The sequence below is a fragment of the Phasianus colchicus genome, chromosome 6 (genome assembly GCF_987193195.1).
Source record: "Phasianus colchicus chromosome 6, bPhaCol1.hap1.1, whole genome shotgun sequence".
Classification (NCBI taxonomy): domain Eukaryota; kingdom Metazoa; phylum Chordata; class Aves; order Galliformes; family Phasianidae; genus Phasianus; species Phasianus colchicus.
The window spans coordinates 4,464,201-4,479,447 of NC_143441.1; the positions used below are offsets into that span (position 1 = coordinate 4,464,201).

At 38.3% G+C, this 15,247-nt stretch overlaps 1 protein-coding gene across 6 annotated transcripts in view; it reads right to left on the minus strand.

Annotated features, from left to right (window-relative positions):
• The window catches only part of POU6F2 (POU class 6 homeobox 2), a 338,317-nt gene that overhangs the window by 232,725 nt on the left and 90,345 nt on the right, over positions 1-15,247 (minus strand). The gene's annotated exons all lie outside the window — the stretch shown is intronic.

The window sequence follows — 15,247 nt, forward strand, 5'->3', positions numbered from 1 at the left end:
TCACAAGCATGATTTCAAATAAAATTGCACTGTAGAAAAACACTGCATAGTAAACAGGCATAGATTTATGTAAACCTCAGTGCTTGTGGCTGAATTATGCATTATTGGCAGCAGCTGACTTGCATCACAGAAGTGCTCTCTTTGGACAATAACAGCCCAACAAAGTGCCCTACAAAAAATCATTCTTAAATGACTACTGATTGTTTTAGAAGCACTCCTTTCGTAAGTCATATTTTCCACTCAGAAGACATGTTTATATACCTTCTAGCTGAATCTATTACCATTTGTCACCTATCATTAAACAAACAGATTTGGCTCTTACCTGCACTTATATGACAATTCTCTGTAAGAAGAGGTAGGCTGGACTGGAAAGATCAGAGAGTTGTTTTGGAGACATATCCCAGCATGAGAATAAGAAAAGACAATGAGCATGTTCCTGGTGTTGCAACAGACCAATAATGCATTCTATTATTTTTATGAAGTTAAATCAAATTGTCTTTCTAGAAGATTGACAATATCCAGTCCTTGCTGTTTCTGTTCCTCTGCAGAGACTTTTTCAGTTAAAGGACTAAAAGAGAACAATATTAAAACACCCTCCTCCCCATACATGACTAGAGACTGACATTCAAAATGCCACAAAGTTCATTTTCTCATTACTCTTTATCAGTACCTGAGCCTCACAGCAGGTGAGTCTGAAACAGTCGGTCTTTGGGTGTTCTTGTGTCCCTTTAATTCATGCTAAAACCAAAAAAACCCTCTAATCAAAAAACAATCAGAGAAGTAGTTCTATTACTTGAAGAGGCTGCGTCTTGATTGAACAGTTCTATAGCTATCTTTTAAGCCTTTATCTCCTGCAGACTGACTTTTAACAGCTGTTCCCAGTGTCACTCATTTCTACTGAATTTTAATAGCCTTTACCATAACACATTCTGACATATTTAAGGGGGCTGGGCTTCCTGAGGTCACTCCTGTGTTGGATTGCACACCTGCCACCTGTGGGTTATAACACCCTGAACATGAATTCAACATGGGCTAGCCATTCTAAAAAAGCACCTCTTCCTATCTACTAAAATAATGTGGCATGTCTTCCTACAGACATAAAAAAATATAATCAAAATATCATACTGCCAAACAAGTCCAGTATTCATGGAAGTCATTCACAGTTTGCAAAGTGAAAGTGAGAGAACTGCCTTCTTCAACTCCTGCTGTTGTACCTGACTAAATATCAGTAAATGGTTATTACTGCATTCTGAGATGTTACCTCCTGGAGTGAAACTGAATGGTTCTGAATGCACAGAAAACAGTTTCTGTTTTAATAATTTGCTATGTGTGTTGTTCCTGTCTCTGAGAGCAAAGCTGTTGAAAAACTTTTCAGGGGGGGAGAATGAAAGATGCTTAGGAAATACGGCAATGATTTTGAAACCACAGAGATGTATTTAATAGCCACAAGTTTCATTTCTTAATGGCTAGCTGAATAATTTCAGTAATTCCACTAGGTCTGACCTGCAGTTTTACTTCAAAAGAAAACCCACAAAAAAAAAAAAAAAAAACATTTCTAAAATTGGACAAACGTAAATTTTGGGGCATATGTGTGTGCGCATGTGTATCTGCTTGTCAGGGAGTGATATCCAGTGTTATCCAGGGTTTGTTTAGCAGAATCTTATCAATGATTTAATGAGCTGTTTGTTAGGCAAGAATTTTCTAAAGGAGACGCCACAGTGAGAGTCACAGTTTAAACAGAAAAATAGTTGAGTGGTAACACAAAAAGGTTGAATTGTATCTACAGAAACACATTTATGCATGCTCATTCACTTTCACTTACCCATGAAAACAATGCACAGTCAACTCATGTAAACACTAACCCAGAAGCATACAGAATTACCCAAAGTGTCATTGTGCAGGAGCTTAAATAGGCACTTAGTTTACATAAGTGCACGCTCCTCTTAGGCTCCTGGCAGATTAGTGCAGGCATTAAGGGAAGATTCCTTTGTGCACATTGAAAATGTACAACCAACATCTTCATTTGCCATTTTTTTTTCAATTTGATTTTAAAATTCACACAACTGGTGGTTTTTTTTTGTTTGTTTGTTTGTCTTCAGTACTTTGAAAAACTATATGGTGCACACCAACTGAGAAGTGCTCCTTCTCCAACTTTACATGTGAACTTTCTGCTTTTTGCAAGATGCCCTTTCAGAAATACCAGGTAATTCTTACCAGGACAACTTAGAGTGGTTCAGAGAAAAGCTAGGGGTGCAGCACAGAGCAAATCAATGCAACTACTTCTGTGAAAGCTACTACCCATTCCCGTCACTTGTAAGACGGGTAGAAATGCAAGACATCTATAACGTGTTAAACATAGTGCCTTTCCAACCTTCATTTATGGGAATTCATTTTCATTTCCTGGATCCTGCTGTGGAATGCTTCCAATGGACTGCATAACAGCTACCATTTATTTTTTAAACTGAGAACGGTTGCTCAACATAGGGCTGTTTGGTTTGTTCTCTGGCACTGAGCATCAGTATTAGCTTCCCTGCATGTATTCTGACAACTCCCACAGTTTGGGGCCTGAGAGCAAATGGAAAACAATTTACAGACCTTTAACAGTACTTGTTATTACAGTTCATCTTCTGCACATTCATGCCTGAGGAGTGAGCTGCCAGGACAACAGTGCCAGGCTCAAGGAAAGAAGCAAGGAAGGGACTGGGTAAGGAGGATACACAAGCAAACTAGGATAGATTTAAGCAGGGTTGAATTTGTATCAAGGAGACTGGAACTCAGCAGCAACTCTTCTCTCCCCTCCCATTACGTTGCATTTCAGGATCTGATATTTAATGAACGTAAATTCCGAGTAACTTCACTAAAATACAGATATGCACATAGTGACCACAGTCAGTACAAGCCTACATGCTTCTATGGAAAGAAATCACAACAAAACGTGCCTGAGCTGGTAAAAATTTGGGAAATAAATCTATTAGAAATGAAATTCCATTCAGAATCTAAGCCTTTTACAGTAACCACCTGCATTTTCAATGGCAATACGGATCTTGCACAATTAAGTTCACACTGACTTTGGGCCATATTTGCCTTTGAATCTTTACCACTCCTTCATGCTTTGATGAGGAGCATTCTGCAAAGGCAGCATCTCACTGTTTCCCCTCAAAGGATGCTGAATTTCCAGTGGCAGACAGTATGGAGCAGGCCAGGAGCAGATGCACAGTCATACTGATGTGGACACACATAACTGAGCTCCATCCAGAATAATTCAGCAGAAATTTCTGAATACGGATAGGCCTTATAAATAAAGCAAGAAAGTATTTTCATTCTGAGTGCGAGCAAAAAACCACAGTTTATTCTGGACATAACAGTCTGGCAGTTAAAACATCTGCAGCTGCTTAACTGCATACTCCCTTCTCCTTACAAGTTCCCTAGCAATACTGCACACTCTGTTGATATATTACATACACAAAAGCATTTTTACATGCTCAGGAGAGAGAATTCCTTTCAGAAGTTGCTCTGCACTGCAGCATAAATACCATAACACTGAGGTGGAAGTTGTTAGCGTATCTTACCAGTAGGTCAGTCAGCAATTCCATCTATCTTTTTGACAATTTGTTCACAGCTTCCTAATTCCCTTTTTTTTTTTTTCGTCCGGGGAAGCCCTCTGGAATGCACCAAGATTGCAGGTTCCCTTTTCTTCAGTGTTATGTAAAGGAAAGGCACAGAGCAAGGTTTTCCACGAAGCCAAATGCACGTTCCTTCACAGCTCCTTCCTATCTGAGTTAATAAATTCCTGATTCAAAATTCAGAGCAGCTCCAGTCGAGTCCCTCAGCAGTGGCTCCACTTTAAGAGGTTTTAAACAGCCTCATTTCCTATTGCTTTCAATGGGATATGCCTGGCCCACTGAGTTCTGGTCCATCTACGGTTTGTGTAGTGGAGCCAATTTCAAGCACAAGTAATACTGATAGCACTAACCGGCCTTTTTATTCTTGGTGCTTAATTCAAAGTCAGAGATGAGGAAAACAATTTTACTCCGTTCCACCTGCGCGTTCCTCTCCCTGTCAGCTCCTCGTATTCCTTGTTAGGAAAAAGAGCTGCGTAATGCCAAAACAAGAGGTGGTATGATCCAGATGACATGAATGTAATACCTGCCACAAAGGAAATCCTCAGAAAAGTTTCATTCATGACATCCAACAGAGATGCCAAAAAAAGCTTGCTGAAGAACAACTGTTATTTTCTTTCCTGGAAAGCTAGCAGCTTGTACAAGCAAAGTGACTGCACATTTTAAACAGATTCAGCATCCTTTTCAGGACTTTACTGCACATAACCAGTCAAAAAAAAAAAAAAAAAAAAATCTAAATTCTGTCCTCACTCATCTCTAGGGGACCTGCACTGAATTAAGACAGAAAATGTGAAAATAGACACAGCTTTTGGCCCACCTGCTCCACTGAAGATTTCGAGCACAGCACGCCTAAACAGAGAAAAAAAATATTTGTACCTCAAATAGTATTTAAAAAATTACGAAGTATTTTCCATATCTATTTCATCCTTCCTTAATTCCAATTTCTTGTGCGTGTTTTGGAGCTCACTTATCACGGTACTACATGTATATAATTTATAAGCAAATATACACTGTGGGGGCCTGTTGAACTTTTTACTGATGGGGTGCACTATCAAAAAGTTTTACAGACCACTGCTCTACAAAGTTTTCTTCTGTTTTATCTGAGAACACTGTCACAACAAATTATTTTGATAAGATTAATGAAATTGCTTTTCAAACGCTGTCTTGAATAATTAGTATTTTCATCATTAACCTAAGACCTATGAAAACAACAACCAGAAGAACTGCTTCTGAAGTCAAGTTACGTCTCACTCCTCCCTTTGGGATTCCCCAACATGAAGAACAACTGACTCCTAATTAACTGATAAGTTACCGTGAATAGAACACACAGAGCCAGATCACAACTTTACAGAATGGGAAAGGGAAGGAAGAGGCTGGAGGTGACACCTCAGGTGCTGTATGCTTACACTGCCCCAGCTCTGGCTTCCAGAAAAATGATTCCACAAAAACTGTCCACGTGAATGGATTGAGATGGGCATAAAACATCTGTGCAACAAATCAAAGATAGCATGTATTTTAAATAATATCACTTCTGAGTAACCATCCATGTGTTGTTCTATTGTAATCAGTACTCAGATTTGCCTGAGTGTACTCTCACAATTATTACCTTCATATCAGTGCTGACTTCAGCCTCCTAAATCCTTACTCAAACAAGAGTTTAGAGGATGAAACCATCAGCAAGGATAATCCTAATGGGTCCAAACAGGCAAAGCTTTCACCTCTGGAGCTCCAGAACATCCCACTTGCAAGGGGAATAGGGGTAGGAATACATTTTGTGGATACATTAAAAATACATTAAAACAATGCCACTTAGGATAGCTCACTGGTCAGATTATTTGCTAAATAATAGAGCATGTGTTCTTTTAAGCAAGCTTTAATTAAAAAAAAAAAAAAAAAAAAAGATTTTTAATGCTTCAACAGTGTATTACTAAATAAACTGACAAAACATCTCGGAACTAACGTAAACGTGCAATTTTAATGCCTTCTAATCACACAAATCAGCACAAGATTTTTGTACTTGTGCATGACCTTCTTCAAATTATCCCTCCATTTTGGCTGAATCAGAATAAGCGTGGGCTATTTGATAAAAAACACTAAGTGTGTGAAATGAGGGGCCCTCATCGCTTCTGCCAGACTCCTCTTGACAGAATGATGATAGAAGCATCACATCCCTGGGAGAGTAAATGCAAACTGACAAGAGATGAGCCTTTAGATGTTGAATATAATCTTGAATTGTGCTTGAAGTGTCTTATTATCTTGTCTTTTGATGTCTGCAGGGGTGGCTCATTGTTAGAAAAAGGAAAGCCCTTGCACATCTTTGCCATCTTTAAAAATTGTTTGGCCTTTAACAACTGCTTTTCCAACTAATGTCCATTTCTCCTGACAATAAATATGGCAGGTCGTCAGCAAGTGACAAACAATTTACTTTACATGCCAGGCTTTTATGGTTTTTGAGAGCTCATGTGGAAGCATATTTTAAAAAGCAGGAGGAAATTAGTATCATTACAAATGTTAAGATGGCTGCGTGTATACTTCCCTGTGTGGTTATTCGTTACTGCTACATTCTGCAGGTCCCACTTTAAAGTCCTGTCTTTCCTGCATTCAGACTGCTGTTAAAGTTCTTTATTTATCATTGACTAAAAATAGTCAATGAAAAATAAAGAGCAAGAAGCAATTTTCTTCTGCTCTAAAAAAAGCACTATTATGGATACAGCACATGGGTAATGCATAAAATCATATTTATTAATCATAACAAATCAATATCAGTAGTGATATGGCACAGTTTACCTGTATTGCAGACCCTCACAATCACATCACCGTTTTTTCCACCTTCAACAGCTCGACTTTTTTTTTTTTTTAACTTAAAAGTTTAATGACGAATCAGATCAATATGATTCCTTAGCAACTAAATCACAGGCGCACTAGTTTTTCCTGTCACAGCACCAGTTTTGAGAAAGCAGTCAAGTTCTTTTTTCAGGTCTCCGTCACTCTGAGAATCCATAAGAATTCTCAAATGGATCATAAACTGTTACAGGGTTCAGGTTATTGTATCATTATAAAAACGTATTGATACACTACAGATGACAAGACATGCAGCTCTCCTGCTAGTCTATTACAACCATCTGAATACCACAAGAAATATCAGATATAAACAAAATAAAACAGTCAGCAGTAAGCTGTCTTTTGCAGAATCTTATTTTTTTATATATATATTTTTTTAAACTGTCTTCCGCTGTTTCAGAATACAGCAGTTATTCAAAGCCACAGAAAATACAAAACCAAAACAGGTTGTCAAAAATTAAAAAAATAAAAAAATAAAGAAAAAAATCAGAAGCTTGATCAGAGTCGAGAGATTTAATTTCTTTTTTTATTTTTAATCACTGCAAGAAAGGGCCTGATTCTGCTCCTCCCCACAAGATGGATGCTTTCTCTGAGTTCTCATGCTGCTCACTGCCTACAACCTGCTGTGGTGCAGGAATGGCTCTGATTTGACCCACTGGAGTTCCAGAGTCACAAGCCATAGGTCCCAGCAGACCCAAAGTTGCTCATCAACGAGGACATCTCATCTGAGGAAGCCTTCGTATCATTCGGTCCCTCTTTTATTCATGGCCTCATAAAAGCAAAGAGATGTGGGGGCTGGGGGAGAGCAAGCAGCACCAACTGATTGAAAGATTTTATTTATTTTTTTTATTTTTTGTCAGCAACCGTTATGAGAAGGCTCACCCTGCAGTAGCCATGTAAGATGACTGGGAAAGCAATGCATCAAAACGCAGCCACAGAGCCACACAACAGTTCCCTTCACTCTGTTCGTAAGAGGAAAATCAAATGATGCATGCAGATGCTCATCTGGTTGGATACCATCATTACATTTACAGTGCTTATTAGAATGAAGTATAATCAATTAGGAAACAAAAGTATAAATAAATTAATTTTCTTTTTTTTATTTTTTCTTTCCTCCAGTTATAAATTCCACTGTTCCAGTGGAGAGATTTGTGGCTTGCAGTCCCAAATATTTATGATATGAGGCAAGGAAGCATAAGAAAGGAGGAGAAATAGAAAGCCTATACGTTTAGAATCACCTTTAAGCTCATATATATCTGTCCCATTGCTTATTTTTCTAGTCATGTTTTTATTTCAGTACTAATTGCCATTTTTGGTGCATAATTATTTCTTAGAGCCTAATTACGACAATCTGCACTGCCAGTCTTCTGAACATTCCCTAAAAAAAAACTTCTTTGCTGATCTGACAGATTTATGTAGCTTTCAGCACTGGTAAAAAAAATGTCTGCTGCCCAGAGCAGGTCAGATGTCAGCCCTTCAGGACTACTGTTCATCCTGCAATACCAAACCAGAGGGCTTGGAATCACAGAGCCTTCATAATATCAACATCTATGTGCATGATGGAAGGGAAGACCATGGTAACCCAGGACTGGCTAAATAATTCCTCTTTTGGCAAGGATGAAGACATCACAAAGCGGTCACTCCTTCTTTTCCGTATGTTCAGCTGACATTTAGGTGGAACATGGGAGGTTGCAGAGCACTGTCTGAGTGCAGTAGGGGCTGTCTGTGGTTTGGCACAGGATTATTAATGTAACAAACACCCCAAGGCATCCCAAACCGTGCTGTAAGCACACCAATGGGTGCTCACCCAAGACCTCTCCAAATCTAGCCTCATGTTTATTCAAATTGCTGAGCAAACATGACATCTTCACACCGTGCGAGTAAATCCCAATTATATGAAAAAGAAAATATAAAAACTGCTCTATGTTGTATTTGCTCAAAAGATTAGACTGAATTCAAATGATCTTTCTTCCTCTCCAGTTAATACCGTGCTACCTCAATAAATAATTACACATTCTTAATAGTATAATATATTAAAGTATGCCTTAGGGTATATTTACTAAGAACAATTCTGGCTTCTTGATTAAGGGTTTTAGATCATCCTGTTCGAGTAACAAATCCTACCCCAAAGAAAAGCTTCAAGCAAAGCACAGAAACCTAAAGAACCTAGAACTCAACAGCAAGGAAGCAAAACACTCGAGTAGACTTTACTGACACTTCCCTGGGCATGGCTACGTGCACCATGCATGTGTATGCACGTACAAACAAGTGCAAAGAGTTGCAAAATTGAACTGTAAGAATGGAAAGAAGGCATTTTTGTTTCTACTGAACCTCTATAAGGACTTGGCGTAGGTAGTGAGATACTGTGTCCACTGCAGTCTCCTACAGGACTTCCATTACTTTCTGCTGGAACAGAACCGACTGCTAATAATTCATTATACAACAACTTAAAAGCAAGACTTAAACAAGTGGGACTAGGTGAGATTGGACAATGAGCTAGAAAATTAAAAAGACTTCACAGAATCACTAATGCTCAACCATCACCTGAACAGAAACACACGCATCTCTAAAAGGCAGTATTAAAGGACTTCAAAAAACACCACAACAGTTTGCAAAGAACTAATATAATCATAAATTGCTCTAGTTTCTCACAGGAAAATCTTCTCATTTGTTTAACACTCACACCTTCAGAGTAACATAAAATTGCTTTAGAACTGACTCTTTTATTGCAATAAAATAATTTAAGCCCTCTTCCAGCCAGATTGATAATTTTAATATTTAATCTTTCTTTTTTTTTTCTTTCTGTTTTAAAAACCTTTGTCACCACTTTCAGTTAGCGTGACCAGGTTTTTGTTCTTTGTTTGCTTTACTTTCTGAAATTAAAACAATGATTTACCTTTCTGAAAAGAAAGGACACCTGATAAAAATAACACACTCTCCCAACAACTCCTTCTGTATATTCTGAAATAAAAATGGAAAAAAACCCGAATTATCATTAGGAATAGCCAAGCAGTAGCTTAGTGTTAACCACGTTTTAGAGAGTTGCTGGGGTTTGGGTTGAGCATCGATTTGGTAGATGTAGATACCGGCGGAATATCTACAGAATGAACCCAATTTCAGTCTCTCTGAAAACAGCAGGTTTTATTTAGCCAGACAGGCTGAGGTACTATTCTTCTCTAGATGACCTCCGCTTTCAAAGTAAAAGGGCTCAGACCTGCTTTTGAGAGCATCAAAGCAATATCAAAACATAAAGCAGGACATGTCACAATACAAATCTCCTTTTGTTTCATACCAATATTGATTTTGATTCTTACGCAGGGAAGAAAAATAAAGACTTTACATGAACAAACATCAAACCGTTTCCATTAGAAAATAATATTCCAGCTGAAGCTCAAAATTATGATACCTTTAATTTTATTCTGCTTTTGCCCCTCTTCATCGTTAATTTTCTGATTTAGTTGTCATATTAATGTACCTTCTGTCACCAAGCCCATCAGAAACGATTTCTGTAACCAGGAAATGTTATTTTGATAGTGCTAATAATAGAACTAGTACTAATGGTAATTGTAATAAAAGTCAAAAAATAAACCATTAGTAGAAAAAAAAAAAGAGTATACCGAATACACCGCTATGTCAAAAAGCCATAATGCTGATCTTCCCATCCTCTGACCATCTCTCTCTCTCCAGAAAGGGACCACAGGTGATGGATGTAACAGAAAGAAACAGCTTTGCAATGAAAAAGAAATAAAACAAAGAGCCCACAAGTATCAGAAAGAACAAAACCTGGGAAAACAACGCAACAAGGAAAACCAAGTGCTACATAGGATATTAAAGAGAAAAATGATCCATAGGAGAATGGCAACTGTTACTATGAGCTTCCTACAGCTACCTCTGCCTTTGGATATTTTTAAAAAATTTATTAACCTGACAGCAGGAAACTTTATACAGCTTGCCCCCTGACAGTGTGCCAGCTTGGTGTAAGCACTTGCTATCTCTTTGTTTAGCATAAGGAAATCAAGAGAGGTGTTAAGTGGTGCCATGTGCACATTTGGGCAAATACACCTTCTTCTCTGTCTGCCTCTCTTGCATATTTCCAAGAGAACTTGCTGCATCGCATATAGTCCAATAGTAACATCCAATTCTCTTTCCTTCTCTATTTTTTGCATTTGCTTCCTTTTTAATGTTCAAGTGTCTGATCTATTATTAATCTCAAAACACAAACCTGCAAGGATCTCAATCAAAGAAAGTAACAGTTCTTTCACAAATTACCTGTTTACTGCCTGGTAGCCAGCAAGCTCCCCTTTGAAACCGCCAGCCATTTATGTTGCTTTTAAACAAGTTTGTTTGTTGATGTTATTTTTATAGCTTCAAAGACTGGGGAAGAAAGATTAACTAATTAAAAACGAACTATTTGTCATTCAGTCATACAAATTGCATACTCAGATTTCATTTTTTCTCCTTCCCGCACTAATGTTAGTTATTCTGTATATAAATGCAGATAATAAGACTTCAAGCCTCATTTGAGAAATGCATAATGTACACTTAGCTCAAAAAAAAAAAAAAAAAAAAAGAAAATAAGTAATTAGAAATTCATGAGAAATAAAAAATTGTCTAAAAAAAAAAAAAGCATTACTTTCTCCACACTCAAAACAGTTGCGTTATGTTTTTTTTTTTTTTTTAAATGTTTTGTTCTTTTTTTGTTGTTTTTAAATAGGTTCCCTTTGTCACAGTTGAGATGCAGTAATGGCTGGTTTATTTCCATAAAAGCAAGGGAATTTACAAGTAATATTTCCTCTTCATCCACCCAGTTTTGCTTACACTGATGGGTAAAGGGAGCAGGAGCCCAGCCTCTCCTTGTGTCGGTATGCCCGTATCAGCAGCAGCAGCACATGGGCACAGCAGGAGCCCTGAGCCAGTGATGGATTTTGCATCTTACCTCTGCATCTTACTTTGTGTTTCAATAGCCACAACATCTTCTTAGGCTCTAATGGGCATCTGCTGCCTGCTCACCAGTGCATTCTCTCCTTCGACTTTGGTGAGAACTACACCAACAAGTCAGACAATAATGTAAGTTAGAGGAGTAATCCAAGCCCCTAACTGTTCGTAAACTTCTATTTTTAATGTTGACATCAAACATATCCTTCAGAAATCACACAGGCTATCCCATCATCTAATTTTCAGATACACTGAAAACTTACAGGCCTGTATTTGTGAGCTGATATTCTAAATGTGCCAACTCCTAACGCTCCCCATTGGCACCACCCCTGGAACGAAACAGTGCTCCTAATTCAAAGATTACATGCTTTAATGAAAGTATCCCACATTCAGGCACTAGGAGGATTGGTCCCAGGGCCTTTTCTGATTGTATGGGTAACTGATAACGCCTCACACCAAAGCATCCACAATGTGGAAATTACTGTGGATCTGCTGAATAAAACTATTTGAAGAGAAAGGAGTCGAATATATCTCAAATGTGCCTGCAAGAAAGCCTCAGTTTTAATATTGAAACAACCCAGGCATTAAACTTTCCTTGAACAGAAATACACACTAGAGCCTTAAAATGCAGCGAGAGTAATGAACGCACTGAGTGCTTTCCCTGAATTTGCCAAATCTCATCAAAACATTTCTGATGGGCCAACACATCGTGTAGGCGCTTCAAATACGAGAGCATAACCAAAACACAGAGCATCATCCCTAAATACAGCGATGAAAGGACGGCTCCTTACTCGTGGGCCTTCCCCCACACTGCTGCTAATGACAGTGATGCGAGCTTCTCCGAGCAGCCTGGCAGTGACCCCCGCTCTGACCCGCCGAGCCATCGTCTCCAGAGGTGAAAAACAATTTAGCCTTCACCCTCTGTAACCGAAACAAAGCCAGCGTCATAAATTCTAATTGAGGCCATTCTCGTTTTAAAATGATATTGGATAGCGTGTGTTTCCTTAAAGAGCAATATGAGGGACCTGCTAGCAGGAGAAAGAACTTCTGCCCTGTTCTGCTGCAGCACGCATGTGTACGCCTCTATAGGAAGACACTCTCAGGTCTGAGGGGGGGGTAACGGGTTCTGGGAAGGAAAACAAAATACCAAAGTCAGCTCAGGGTTTTGAAACCAAACCCTTGTTTACAGAAACGAGTGCAGATTCCTTTAACTCACAGAGCCCACTCGCTATTTCAAACGTACACAGCGTTATGAAAAAGCAGAGAGCTGGTACAGAACCACAGCTTTCAGTTCCATCACAGGAAGCTGGAAGATTTAATTTCACAAATCTCAAAAAAAAAGGTAATAAGCATTTCTTTTTCTATTTTTCTGCTGTCCTGCAACCCTTAAGTAGGAAACATTTCTGCTCGACTGATGTTGACTGGGTCTTGCACTCACTAAAATACTTTTTTTTTTTTTTTTAATTATCATTTGTGAGCTTTATGCATAAAACTACAGGCTTGATATATTGCAAAAACAAACAAACACAATTCCTTATAATTTAGTAGAATTATCTTAGCCAACATCTAACTATGCCACAAATTACCTTTGATTAAGGATTCACTGATCTGAGCCAACCCTACAAAAGCCAACCTCAGCCCACAGGTGCTTCTCAAGCTTGGACAAATTTCCTGGGGTTTTTACTGCACAGGGAATTTCATGCACAACATAAGCCCAGTGTCTACACCAGCTTTGGAATCTCAGCAGTTATGATATTACACAGTTAAACGTTGTTTTGTTCTTGACATTTTCCAGACCAATTCTTGATAACTTATTTTAAACTTCTTTAAGGACATGGTGTAAAAAGACACCTAATGTATTTATTCAAGCGAAGCTACTACCTATCATTAAAAAAAAAAGCTTTTTCTAATGAGAACTGGGAAATTAGGCCTGTGTGGCTATTTTGAAGCATACTGCAGAGTAACACAAGCTGATCTGAAAACAACACTGCCAGCAATGTCAGCCAGCCAACCTTAAATTATGTGTTGCTTAATTACTTAACACGACTACAATGGAGATACTGCTTCACAAATATTTTAAACAATAAATAACTAACATAAGACGTCTAGTTAAGCAGCTTTGCCTTTTGCTGCGAGGCAAAAGTGGGATTTCTGGAACGGCAACTCTAAACCTGCACAAACTCCAGACTTCAAAATGCTACTTCTGAGTTTACATGCCTCAGAATATAGAGATTTCCCAGTATTTTGCGCTTCAGAAAGCATTTCTCACTGTGTTTAGCTCTCTTCTTGTTTCACACTATTTCAGTATCGGAAGATTTTTGCACGCAGGTTCTAAGATGTGAAAAAGCCCACTGATAAAAAACCACAAGGTGAGCGTTACAGCTACAACCCCTCCAGCTACAGGGCAGCCATTTCTTCTGGAAATTAAAACCAAACAAAAACCCAACCAAAACACCACAATAGAAAGAAAAGCGGGCAAACAGGCAGCAATCACAACCATGCTGATCCCTGCCACCCCTCACAAGTAACACTGCAGCACAGTGACTAAGTGCCCATTCCAATGCAGCTTCAGGTGGGAGCTACTTCAAACTGCCAAAAACTTGTCCCAGCTAGTGCTGCTACCTGAGACACACAGAACTGCAGCATCCACCTCAGAACGGTACCAGAATTGGTATCAGATCACCCACAAGAGAAACAAAAGTTTAATGCATATCTTTCCTAGTCAAATATGAGCATAATTCATCATAGCCCTGCCCTCTTCTCACCTGGGGCAGGGACTGAGGTGTTAAAGAGGTGCCTTTTTTTGGGCCACGTGCTACCAAAACAGAAAATGAATACCCACTGTTTCTATGGTATGCAGTGAAATACTGAAACAATGAAGTGTAAGATAAAAGACGTGGATTTTAGGAAAAGGTGAGCAATGTGGGTGTCTGCAGAAATAAACCCATCTGTCACAAGAAGGCCAAGCAGAATGTGTCCGATGAGAAAGAATAAAGCTCTTTGCACCTAATCATTCAATTCTGTTCATCTGTATGAAAATAAGACTCATGAAATATTGCTCACATCGACAAAACATAAGACACACAACTGCTGGTCATTCATTTTCATTAATTCAGTGCATGATATTCACCATTTTTTCAAGAAACTCAAAAGAGACAGCGTAGGAAAACTTTGTTTTCCTCCCTGTGACTTTCTAAAATGCTTCTCCCTCTCTTGCTGAATAGATCTGGGCAAATTTTCACACAGAATTTATTACATGCTATTTTATATAAAGGAACTTCTTTTCTTTCATTGCATAGAAGAAAGAGGAAGAAAATGCCAATCTCTATGCCATCATATGTCAGACACGTTCACAAATAATGTAATTTCAGGGACTGCAAATAAAGCCCCTAAGTATGCATTCCTAACATGCTATTCATAACATTAAACAAAGAGAAACAGATATAGAATAATCCTTCATATGCAAGTATCAAAGCTTTAAATAAAAGTAAATTTTAAATATTTATTGCAAATACATCTTAAAGGGGACATCCAGGACATAAAGGCTAAGTATCTATTTTGAATAAATTTGCTTCATTTCATCCTTCAATGTATCAAATTAGCCCCGTTTTTCTTTCTGTTCTCAAAGTTACTAAAATTAACTGGTAAGAGCTGCTGCTGCAACATCTGTAGCATCTGTTGTAATTGTCACAGAACTCAGATAAGCAGTACATAAGTTCATACTGAGGCAGAAGAACTATCTCACCTACTTTTCTTCTTTCTTTTTTTTTTTTTTTACTTACATCTTTTTAGCAATACATATACCGTGCTGGCAAAGACACTTGCTGAAACAAACAGCACAACATACTAAT